Here is a 13430-nt window from a genome sequence, read left to right as displayed (position 1 = left end):
CGCCCACTAAACACCGGGCTCGCCATGGCGGCTCACTGTGCTGCCCAGTGATCTCCGTACTACACAGATGAACTCTCTGAAAAGCTTCTTCTCGCATGTCGTCTAAAGAGTTCCCGTAGCATCTGGCTAAGACGCCTATACGGCCGTAACCAGCCGCCCTCCCACGGAACGAGGCAGCTACGTTGACGTGGACGCGACATCCGAGAGACAGCCCCGTCGGCACACGGGATGAACTGCTTAACGTGATGTGCGTCCTCAGCGCTCTTCAGCGGCAGTTGTCGGCGTTATTTGATTCGCAAGCACACAGTTTCTTTACGAAAATGTGCGCGCTTGATGTACCTGCGTTAACTTTGTTAGCGATTGTCGAACAAGACGGAGTAAACGGCGAAGAAGATTCTGGACTCTTCGATAGCTCGAACAGCGAACTGCTGGTCGAGGAGCATTACATAATGCTGTACAACCATCTGGGATACATACTAGTGGAAGTTATTCGACAACGCAATAGCATTTTCATTCCATTTTCGGTTTTGACTTGTAGTTAAGGTATAGTGTCTAATTTCATTTTGTGCACACACAATGTCCATATTGTCGATGTTGCATTAACTACCAACACTCTGAAATAACTTACTTCATCACATAGATTTCAAGATCGATATTCGTTTCGTAATTTCATTCGAATGGAAGCAGAGGTTCTTTCGAAGCTGCTCACCATCACTGCAAAAGATGTTTACCGTCAACATACAAACATGAACCAGTCCACAAACCCAGAGATATATAATATGCATTACAGAAAACTTCGAACACTTCCAATGTACAACTTGTGTTTACTTTCAGACACAGAATGGCAGTCACGTTTATATTTCTGGCCACTGTGGAAACATTCCAGTCGTTAGCCTGTGCAACAAGAACTGCCGCAAATACATTATTTATAATAAATAACACCGACCTTTTAGACAATATTTGTATTACATGATTAAGAAAGAAAAAGAATATTTTAGAAAAGAAATGGAAAAAAGATATTTGGACTGAAGTAGATGAGAACCTGCTATCTTTGTTTTCAGCACTTACACCTCAGACGAGGGATCCTGAATTGGCTGATGCTTTGAAACAAGTTGTATTCGTACCACGTACTCTATGAGAAAGAAAGCCCACCAAATACGATGTTTACTGCCATACAATATGGCGGCTCCTCTTTTCTGTTTGTGACGTAAAACGAGGTCACAGCTCACTGCGCGCTTTCCTCTTACAAGACAAAAATCTAACATACTAGATTCTTCATTTCAAACTCCGTCGTACAATGGAACGTGTAATTCCAGACTACAACGTCGCCAGCTTCTCATCCACGGGCGTTTTCAAGTCCCGTGAATGGAGGCTTTACCGCCGTGAGGTACAAGACACAAATCACGCTTCGTATTGCCCCGTATATGTGGAAAAATCTCCGCGTCATTCCGACCGACCGCTGCGCCATCTATCAGCCAATGACGTCACTTGTATTGAGCATGGACAGGCGTGTGGTCAGCACACCGCTCTACTGCGCTATGTCGATTTAGGAGACCTGGAGCTACTACCACACGGTCAAGTAGCTCCACCGTTTGCGTCACAAAGCACTCCTCTCACTGTGGAAAAATCCTTTGCAGTACCGGAAATCGAACCTGGGTCTTCCACATGACAGCCATGACCACTGACCACTCGGCTACTGAGGCGGACGGATGTGGGGAAGCGAGTGTGGATGTCTCTCAGTCATCATCATGTTTAAAAAAAAATGGTTCAAATGGCTCTGAGCACTATGGGACTTAACTACTGTGGTCATCAGTCCCCTAGAACTTAGAACTACTTAAACCTAAGGACATCACACACATCCATGCCCGAGGCAGGATTCGAACCTGCGACCGTAGCGGTCGCGCGGTTCCATACTGTAGCGCCTAGAACCGCTAGGCCACTCCGGCCGGCCCACCAAGTTTTAGACCCATAATTAACCTGTCTGTCCATCGTCGGCGGCGAGAGCGCACCAGTGGCGTCACAACCCATTCCGCGTTCACTTAAGAGGCGGTGAGAATTATTTTGCAGTAAATACGAGGGTTGTCCAGCAAGTAGGTTCCGATTGGTCGCGAAATGGAAACCACAGCGAAAATCTGGTGAAGCTTTGCACAGATGTGTTGGGCAGTGTCTCTAGTATGCCCATCGATCGTGTCGCATCGCTCTTTTCAGTTTTGAGTGAACAGTGAACACGTAAAGATGCAAAGGGAATAGCGTCTCCTGCCAAGTATGAGGGCCTGGTTAGAGATTTCGCCTGTGTGCTGCAGCCCACATAACACAACTGTCGAGCAGTTCCTTCTTCGTGCCAATTCTCGGCCGTACAATGCAGGGGCAATGAAGACGCTCCAGCAGCGATTCCGATGAGAAGTGTTTGATCACCCACAGTACAGTCCGTAAATGGCTCGTCCTGAGTCTCATCTCTGCTCACAAAAACCGCTGGCTGTGAAGACAAACTTTTTCCACGGACAACGAGCTGAAGACCAGTGCAGATAACCGGCCGAAAGCACAGGCGACTGCTTTCTGTGACGAGGATATTGGAAAGTTGATACAACACCCGACAAAACTCGAAGTTGGAGCGGCGACTATGTAGAGAAGTAAGTGGAAGGTGTACGTAACTGCTGCAAATAAAACGTTTCTGGTTTTCGCTGTGGTTTCCATTTCGCCTCCGATCGGAACTTACTTTCTGGACAACCCTCGAATAATCTGGTCAATGCAGAGAGCGTAACAAGAAAGAATGCTTTGCAAAGTTTCCTCAAAATTAAACATATTGGCTGATTCCTTGATGGCGTCACAAACTCTCAGGAATTGTAGAGAATGGTAAATGTATCAAAAAAGTCTAGTAAGCATGGGCACTAATATACATACTTTATGAGCTACGAGCACTTCTTTATGTTCGACACTGTGAAACAAATCGCTTCTATTGCAAACTCATTGGTTTCCATATTTTGAGAATTGGTATTATGGACCAAAAGAAGACAGAAATATCCCAATAAACATGGGCTCTAAAGTGCATGTTAGGTATTGCCAGCACTTGGTCCTTTTCGCTACTGCGAAACACATCACTTCTACTTGTCAAGTTCTTATAGCACTTAAGATAACCATCTTACAGTTCATGTTCGAGACACATTTTTTGCTGTTGTTTTTGTCTATACTACTGCCTCCCAAATTACGGAAAGCAAAGAGCATGCTGTATAAATTTGTTTCACTGCTTAAAAGATGAAGAAATGCTCATAGCTCTTGAGGTATGTATCTCAGATCCCATGTTTGTAGACTTTTGTGATAGATTTAGCCTTCTCCACCATCCCTGAAAATATGTAAGATCATGTCGGAATCACCTTGTATACTTTTGGAGATATTCGGGTTTTGTCGATGTGTTTATGGCTGCCCCTCTTTCAACTTGATCAAGTAAGTCTCACAACAAAGAGATTCTGGTCATACATAAAGCACACCAGTGGCAAGACGTAATCAATACCTTCACTGCGCGATAACAACGGTGAAGTCACTGATGACAGTGCCACTGAAGCAGAGTTATTAAACACGGTTTTCCGAAACTCCTTCACCAAATAAGACGAAGTAAATATTCCTGAATTCCAATCAAGAACAACTGCCAAGATGAGAAACATAGAACTAGATATCCTCGGTGTAGCAAAGCAGCTTAAATCACTTAATAAAGGCAAGGTCTCCGGTCCAGATTGTATACCAGTCAGGTTCCTCATAGAGTATGCTGATAATATAGCTCCATATTTAGCAAGTATATAGAACCACTCGCTCACAGACAGATACGTACCTAAAGACTGGAAATTGCTCAAGTCACACCAATACCCAAAAAGTGAAGTAGCAGTAATCCGCTTAATTACAGGCCTATATCACTAACGTCGATTTGAAGTAGCGTTTTGGAACATATGCTGTATTCGAACATTATGAAGTACCTCGAAGAAAACGATTTATTGACACAGAGTCTGCAGGCTTTCAGAAAATATCGTTCTTGTGAAACACAGCTAGCTCTTTATACTCATGAAGTAACAAGTGCTATCGACAGGGGATGTCAAATTGATTCCATGTTTTTAGATTTCCAGAAGGCTTTCGACACCGTTCCTCACAAGCGTCTTCTAACCAAACTGCGTGCCTACGGAGTATCGCCTCAATTATGCGACTGGATTCGTGATTTCCTGTCAGAAAGGTCACAGTTCGTAGTAATAGACGGAAAGTCATCGAGTAAAACAGAAGTAATATCCGCCGTTCCCCAAGGAAGTGTTATAGGCCCTCTATTGTTCCTAATCTATATTAACGACATAGGAGACAATCTGAGTAACCGTCTTAGATTGTTTGCAGATGATGTTGTCATTTACCGTCTTGTAAAGTCATCAGATGATCAAAACGACTTGCAAAATGATTTAGATAAGATATCTGTATGGTGCGAAAAGTGTCAGTTGACCCTGAATAAGGAAAAGTCTGAAGTTATTCACATGAGTACTAAAAGAAATCAGCTAAATTTCGATTACGCGATAAGTCATACAAATCTGAAGGCTGTAAATTCAACTAAATACTTAGGGACTACAAATACAAATAACCTAAATGGGAACGATCACATAGATAATATTGTGGGTAGAGCGAACCAAAGATTGCGATTCATTGGCAAAACACTTAGAAGGCGCAACAGGTCTACTAAAGAGACTGCTTACACCTGCTGTGCGATGTGGGGTCCGCATCAGGTGGGACTGACGGATGACATCGAAAAAGTGCAAAGAAGGGCAGATCGTTTTGTATGATCGCGAAATAGGGGAGATAGTGTTACTGACATGATACGTGAATTGGAGTGGCAATCATTAAAACAAAGGCGTTTTTCGTTGCGACGGGGTCTTCTCATGAAATTTCAATCCTCCTCCGATTGGGAAAACAGTTGGCACCCACCTACATAGGGAGAAATTATCATAACAATAAAATAAGAGAAATCAGGGCTAGCACAGAATAATTTAAGTGCTCGTTTTTCCCGCGTGCCGTTCGAGAGTGGAACGGTAGTGAGACAGCTTGAAGGTGGTTCATTGAACCCTCTGCCAGGCACTTCATTGAGAATAGCAGAGTAATCACGTGGATGTAGAAGTAGACATTAATGATTCCACTTAATTTTATAACACCTGTTTCGATTAAGTACCATCCTTTTAAGCCCCCTAGCATACACATTTTCATGTGTTGTACGTTAAAGAAAACCGCGGGAATGTATGACTTTGGGACAATTTCTCCAGCAGAAATGAAGCCATTAGGTGTTCTTTCAGAGCGCAGAGTCGACCAGGCCGCGTCTTTAACAAATTCCTGTCCCTTTGTTTTGAAGAATAGGGTGACACTTGTCGCTGGTCTTCACTCAGCAAAAGATCCATGAATGTTAAAAAAATTTTAAAGCCATAGCATAGACGCATATGAGAGTGCTATGAGTAATCTAGTTGGTTGGATGGAGCATATTTTGCTCGGGTTAAAAGCAGCCACTAGAGAGACGAAGGTGGATGTCGGGGTCCACCATCCGCTCTGCAAGATGAAAGCTACGCCCCTCGCCGGCCAGAAGTGAATCGTGGTAGCCGAAGAACGCTGTCACTGCACTAGTCTGCGCTCTGCCTCGAAAACCACGTTGTGTGTGAAGTTAGATTTTTCATCTAATCACTCGATTTCTGACTCTAAATTATATCGAGTAGCTGAAGTATTGCAAACATCATATACCGTATCTTGCCTAATGCCAACATAAACCACCGCGTTGCGAGTGGATTCTTTTCATTTTAAGGAACTTTAATTGTACACTACTGGTCATTAAAATTGCTACACCGCGAAGATGACGTGCTACAGACGCGAAATTTAACCGACAGGAAGAAGATGCTGTGATATGCAAATGATTAGCTTTTCAGAGCATTCACACAACGTTGGCGCCGGTTGCGACACCTACAACGTGCTGACATGAGGAAAATTTCCAACCGATTTCTCATACACAAACAGCAGTTGACCGGCGTTGCCTGGTGAAAAGTTGTTGTGATGCCTCGTGTAAGGAGGAGAAATGCGTACCATCACGTTTCCGACTTTGATAAAGATCCGATTGTAGCCCATCGCGATTGCGGTTTATCGTATAGCGACATTGCTGCTCGCGTTGATCGAGATCCAATGACTGTTATCAGAATATGGTACCGGTGGGTTCAGGAGGGTAATACGGAACGCCGTGCTGGATCCCAACGGTCTCGCATCACTAGCAATCGAGATGACAGGCATCTTATCCGCATGGCTGTAACGGATCGTGCAGCCACGTCTCGATCCCTGAGTCAACAGATGGGGACGTTTGCAAGACAACAACCATCTGCACGAACAGTTCGACGTCGTTTGCAGCAGCATGGACTATCAGCTCGGAGACCATGGCTGCGGTTACCCTTGACGCTGCATCACAGACAGGAGCGCCTGCGATGGTGTACTCAACGATGAACATGGGTGCACGAATGGCAAAACGTCATTTTTTCGGATGAATCCACGTTCTGTTTACAGCATCATGATGGTCGCATCCGTGTTCGGCGACATCGCGGTGATCGCACATTGGAAGCGTGTATTCGTCACCGCCATACTGGCGTGTCATCCGGCGTGATGGTATGTGGTGCCATTAGTTACACGTCTCGGTCACCTCTTATTCGCACTGACGGCACTTTGAACGGTGGACGTTACATTTCAGATGTGTTACGACCCTCGGCTCTACCCTTCATTCGATCACTGCGAAACCCTACATTTTAGCAGGATAATGCACGACCGCTTGTTGCAGGTTCTGTCCGGGCCTTTCTGGATACAGAAAATGTTCGACTGCTGCCCTGGCCAGCACATTCTCCAAATCTCTCACCAATTGAAAACGTCTGGTCAATGGTGGTCGAACAACTGGCTCGTCACAATACGCCAGTCACTACTCTTGATGAACTGTGGTATCGTGTTGAAGCTGCATGGGCAGCTGTACCCGTACACGCCATCCAAGCTCTGTTTGACTCAATGCTCAGGCGTATCAAGGCCGTTATTACGGCCAGAGGTGGTTGTTCTGGGTACTGATTTCTCAGGATCTATGCACCCAAATTGCGTGAAAATGTAACCACATGTCAGTTCTAGTATAACATATTTGTCCAATGAATACCCGTTTATCATCTGCATTTCTTCTTGGTGTAGCAATTTTAATGGCCAGTAGTGTACTTCGTGTCTGCAAGGCTCCTCTGACGAACTATTAAATGAATTCTATCGACGTAACTGGCAACCTCTTTCATCGTGTTATACGCAGCGGTGACAAAAACCATCGGATTGCGATATGCACATTTACAGATGGCGGTCGTATCCCGTATACAAGGTATACAAGAGCGGTGCATTGGCGGAGTGGTCATTTTTACTGACGTGATTCGTGTGAAAAGGTTTCCGATGTGGTTAAGACCGAACGAAGGGAATCAACAGATTTTTAACGCCGAGTAGTAGTTGGAGCTAGACGCTTGGGACATTCCATTTCGGAACTCGTTAGAGAATTCAGTATTCCGAGATCCACAGAAATAACCGCAGAAATCAATGTGGAACGTACGGTGAACGATCCCTTAGGACAGTGCTGCGACATTTGGCATTCTTTCTTTCTTTATTCGTGTCAGAGATACACTAAAATGAACAGATATACAATATATACAAAGAAAAATATATAGTATTCACCTAGAATTGGGCAACTTCGATAGCACTGGGTGCTGCAGACGTTAAGTCCTTCATGCTACAGCTGGTTGGGCATAAGTTACATTTGAAGAGATGGCGGGTTGTCTGCAATTCACCGCATTCGCACAGTGTTGTGTTGGCATTTGGCAGTTGGAAGTTCCATTTAAAGAGATTGTCCCTCGATCTTGCTACTTCGGTCCGCAGTCTGTTCAAGGACTTCCAGATGACCCACTTCTCCATGTGTTCAGCCAGCAGGGATTCTTGTGGTGTCATCCAGTTTGACTGGTGTTGGCATCTTTCTTTCCACTTCGTGAGTCGGGTAACCGCAGCTGATCCTTCTAAGGGCTGCGAGGTTGTTAGGAAACTCTTCCTCGACTTCAGTCTTGGCTTGGCAGGTTGATGTCCAAAGAGTGGCTGTGAGGTCACTGTATTTGATTTATGCCTCTCGATGTTAGCGGCGACCTCTCTTCTGATGTCACACGGAGCAATCCCAGCTAGACATTGAACTTTGTCCATGGGGGTGGCCTTAGGCAGCCTGTAACAATGCTACAGCTGTCATTTAAGTCTACATCAACCTGCTTTGCAAAAAAATATTCAAATGTGTGTGAAATCTTATGGGACTTAACTGCTAAGGTCATCAGTCCCTAAGCTTACACACTACTTAACCTAAATTATCCTAAGGACAAACACACACACCCATGCCAGAGGGAGGACTCGAACCTCCGCCGGGACCAGCTGCACAGTCCATGACTGCAGCGCCATCAGACCGCTCGGCTAATCCCGCGCGGCCCTGCTTTGCATGAAATGAATTGTACCACAATGGGCTAGGATACTCTTCCTCAGAATAGCATAAGGCAAGAGCTGTTGTTTTTAACGTTTTTGGATGTGCACCACAGTTCGATCCCGCCAGTTTCCGAAGAAGGCAGTTTCTGGAGGATACTTTCTACTTCAGCTTCAGACAATGTTCCTTGTAGGTCAGTGTACAGTCGAGAGTTAATATGCTATGGCAGCAGACAACCGACGCAAAAGCCTTTGCTAACAGCACGAGATCGTCTGCAGCGACTCTCCTGCACTCGTGACCATATCAGTTGGACCCTCGACAGCTAAAAAACCGCGGCCTGGTCAGATGAATGCCGATTTCAGTTGGTAAGAGATGGTGATCGGGACAGAGTGTGCTGCATATTCCACAAAGCCATGGACCGAACTTGTCAACAAGGTACTATGCTGTGATGGCTCCATAATGGTGTGTGCTGTGTTTACATGGACTGGGGTGGGTCCTCTGGTCCAGCTGAACCGATCACTGACTGGAAATGGTTATGTTCGGCTACTTGGAGATCATCTGAAGCCATTCAACGGTGGAATTTTTATGGATGACATTGCGCCATGTCACCAGGCCACAGTTGTTCACAGTTGGCTTGAAGGACATTCCGGACAATTCGAGCGAATTATCTGGCCACCCATATCTCCCGATAGGAATATCTTCGACCATTTATGGGATCTTAACGAGAGGTCAGTTCGTGCACAAAATCCTTCACCAAAAACACTTCCTTAATTATGGACGGCTATAAAGGCAGCATGACTCAATATTTCTGCGGAGACTTCCAGCTACTTGTTGAGTCCATGCCACGTTGAGTTGCTGTACTACGACGGGCAAAAGGAGGCCCAACATGATATTAGGAGGTACTGTATCTCATGACTTTTGATACCTCAGTGTAAAGCTACACTACTGGCCATTAAAATTGCTACACCAAGAAGAAATGCAGATGATAAACGGGTATTCACTGGACAAATATATTATACTAGAACTGACATGTGATTACATTTTCACGCAATTTGGGTGCATAGATCCAGAGAAATCAGTACCCAGAACAACCACCTCTGGCAGTAATAACGGCCTTGATACGCCTGGGCATTGGGTCAAACAGAGCTTGGATGGCGTGTATAGGTACAGCTGCCCATGCAGCTTCAACACAATAACACAGTTCATCAAGAGTAGTGACTGGCGTATTGTGACGAGCCAGTTGCTCGGCTACCATTGACCAGACGTTTTTCAGTTGGTGAGAGATCTGGAGAATGTGCTGGCCAGGGCAGCAGTCGAACATTTTCTGTATCCAGAAAGGCCCGTACAAGACCTGCAACATGCGGTCGCGCATTATCCTGCTGAAATGTAGGGTTTCGCAGTGATCGAATGAAGGGTAGAGCCACGGGTCGTAACACATCTGAAATGTAACGTCCACTGTTCATAGTGCCGTCAATACGAACAAGAGGTGACCGAGACATGTACCCAATGGCACCCCATACCATCACGCCGGGTGATACTCCAGTATGGCGATGACGAATACACGCTTCCAATGTGCGATCACCGCAATGTCGCCAAACACGGATGCGACCATCATGATGCTGGTAACAGAAAGTGGATTCATCCGAAAAAATGACGTTTTGCCATTCGTGCACCCATGTTCGTCGTTGAGTACACCATCAAATGGTTCAAATGGCTCTGAGCACTATGCGACTTAACTTCTGAGGTCATCAGTCGCCTAGAACTTAGAACTAATTAAACCTAACTAACCTAAGGACATCACACACATCCATGCCCGAGGCAGGATTCGAACCTGCGACCGTAGCGGTCACGCGGTGCCAGACTGAAGCGCCTTTAACCGCACGGCCACACCGGCCGGCTGTACACCATCGCAGGCGCTCCTGTCTGTGATGCAGCGTCAAGGGTAACCGCAGCCATGGTCTCCGAGCTGATAGTCCATTCTGCTGCAAACGTCGTCGAACTGTTCGTGCAGATGTTTGTTGTCGTGCAGACGTCCCCATCTGTTGACTGAGGAATCGAGACGTGGCTGCACGATCCGTTATAGCCATGCGGATAAGATGCCTGTCATCTCGACTGGTAGTGATAAGAGGCCGTTGGGATCCGGCATGGCGTTCCGTATTACCCTCCTGAACCCATCTACTCCATATTCTGCTAACAGTCATTGGATCTCGACCAACGCGAGCAGCAATGTCGCGATACGATAAACTGCAATCGCGCTGCTTCCAGTAGTTTTTAGGTGATAGTACCATCCAAACTGCCATGTACTCTGGGATCGAGAGTTCACATTGCCGCAACAAAGAACCAACGACGACAGAACCGCGTCATCCTCGCATCCTTCAAAAAGTTTGTTGGCGGAACTGGATCATTTCTGTGCACTGCTACACATTACTATCATGCCGAATAATCCTCGTCTGTCTCGCTTTGACGCTCGACGTAAGTTTAACACTATGCCGTCCGGCGACACTACAGTGGTGTCGTGTGCATAGAATCGCACAGTCGCCGGCGACAGCATTTCAGTATCTTTTGCATTCTGTTGATGTTTTGTTTAGGTAACAATAAGTTACACACGACAACAAGTTTTTTTATTTTTATAAATACTTGTGCCCTTACATCATGGCGGACGAAAGAGACAATAGGATTAATTAAGATGAATGCGCGGACGTCTTGTCTGACGTTCCGAACGACTTGGCCGATTAAGAAGAAGACATTGGATACCAAAAAAATGAAAATGAAGCAGAATCGTAGGAAGATAGTGAAATACGACCAAGAAGAATTCGGTGAACGCTACGGCTGCCAACTGATTCGACTGAATCAGACGAAGAAGACAGTGCGCAGTGGACAGACTTTGATTTACCGAGGACCAATAATAAATTTGAAGGATCCCCGGGTCCAAACATATTTCCCAAAGATACACAAAGCGTCGAGGATATCGTAGAATTATATATTGGGAAAGATCTAATTGAATCTGTTAGCAACGAAATCAACAAGTACGACAGTCAAAATTGCAATAGAAGGAAACAGGATTTAAAAATGCCAGATTTGCCGACGTTACGGGACCCGAAATTAGAAAAAACAGACACAGCGATATTTCGCAAAACAGTGTCACGCAACCGATTCAGACAAATATTATCATTTTTACATTTTTACGACAGCAACAATAAACCGGATAGTCTGATGCCGACCGGCTTCGTAATTGTATTTTTTTCCAGAAAGTTTAAAGAAACGTTTAATCTAAGTCAAAACATATCAAATTGAAGGAATGATATCGTCGTGTGTACGGTTAAATTTTAATGTTTACAATCCGTCAAAAATTACGAAATACAGAACTATTGACACCTTGTGATGGAAAGTGGCATCACCTCTACATGGATGATTATTATAATAGTCTAGAACTTGCACAGAAGTTACTTGAAAAGAAAATTCGAGTTTGTGGAACGATACGGCAAAATAGAGAATTTCAGGAAAATTAAAGCGCGCAAAAGTCTAGGAGTTTGAAGCTTGTCAACAACGGAAAGGTGACAAGCGGCTGGCTACAAGCCAAGTAATCCGAACTAGCGCTGCCGGCGCCAAGCGAGTAAGTTTGTACGAGACGTGCGGTCGGCAAAGTGTTAATATAGTCACTTCTTCTATACAACTAATCACTGCCCTGTAGCAACCAAACTGTTTTCAAAGGCTCCGAAACCCAATGATTGGACTGGAATAGGAGCACCGCTAACAATTACTACAATGTTTCCAAGTGGTTTACAGTATCTCCCCCACACACAAAACAGGACAACAGTGCAAACTAAAATGGTGAAGCACACATGCAATAGCACCACAGGTTTGCACAGCACAAACAGAATTTATTGTTATCAAACACTGCTTCTAGCTACGTGATGTCTCCGCGTTCTAATATGAGACCTAGCAAACACTCGTTCATTAATTTGCTCCCTTTATGACATCAAATAGCGCTGAGCACTATGCGACTTGAACTTCCGAGGTCATCAGTCGCCTAGAACTTAGAACTAATTAAACCTAACTAACCTAAGGACATCACACACATCCATGCCCAAGGCAGGATTCGAACCTGCGACCGTAGCGGTCGCTCGGTTCTAGACTGTAGCGCCTAGAACCGCACGGCCACTCCGGCCGGCTTTCTGACATCAACTGAAAAACAACTACGAGGGGCATTCAATAAGTAATGCAACACAATTTTATCCAAAAGCAGGTTGATTTTGTTCAAGATTCCAATGCACGATATTATTCCCCACTCTTTTGGCTACAATTCCCTATTTTTCTACACAATCTACGTTCAGTGCGACGGCCTTCCGCCACCTTGCTCGGTGGGCCTCTATGCCACCATGACACCGCTCTGCTGGTCAACGGCCGGCCGGAGTGGCCGTGCGGTTCTAGGCTCTACAGTTTAACCGGGCGACCGCTACGGTCGCAGGTTCGAATCCTACCTCGGGCTTGGATGTGTGTGATGTCCTTAGGTTAGTTAGGTTTAATTGGTTCTAAGTTCTAGGCGACTGATGACCTCAGGAGTTAAGTCGCATAGTGCTCAGAGCCATTTGAACCATTTGCTGGTCAACGTGGCAGCAGACGTCTTGCTGCATCAGAAACCTCCCCATCATTCACGTGCTGCTTCCCGCCGAGTGAGGCCTTCGTTTGGGCCAAACATATGGAGCCGGTAGGTGCGAGATCCTGTTTGTAGGGTGGATGAGGAAGAACAGTCCAATGACGTTTTAGTCTCTCGGGCTGTAGGCTTGTGTGAGGTTTTGCGTCGTCATGGAGAAGGAGAAATTCTAAAGTGAAATTTTCACTCTACAGCGGAGTGTGTGCTGATATGAAACTTCCCGGCAGACTAAAGCTGTGTGCCGGACCGAGACTCGAACTCGGGACCTTTGCC

This window comes from Schistocerca nitens, chromosome 2, assembly GCF_023898315.1.
Source record: "Schistocerca nitens isolate TAMUIC-IGC-003100 chromosome 2, iqSchNite1.1, whole genome shotgun sequence".
Taxonomy (NCBI): Eukaryota; Metazoa; Arthropoda; class Insecta; order Orthoptera; family Acrididae; genus Schistocerca; species Schistocerca nitens.
This window is presented reverse-complemented; position numbering follows the sequence as displayed.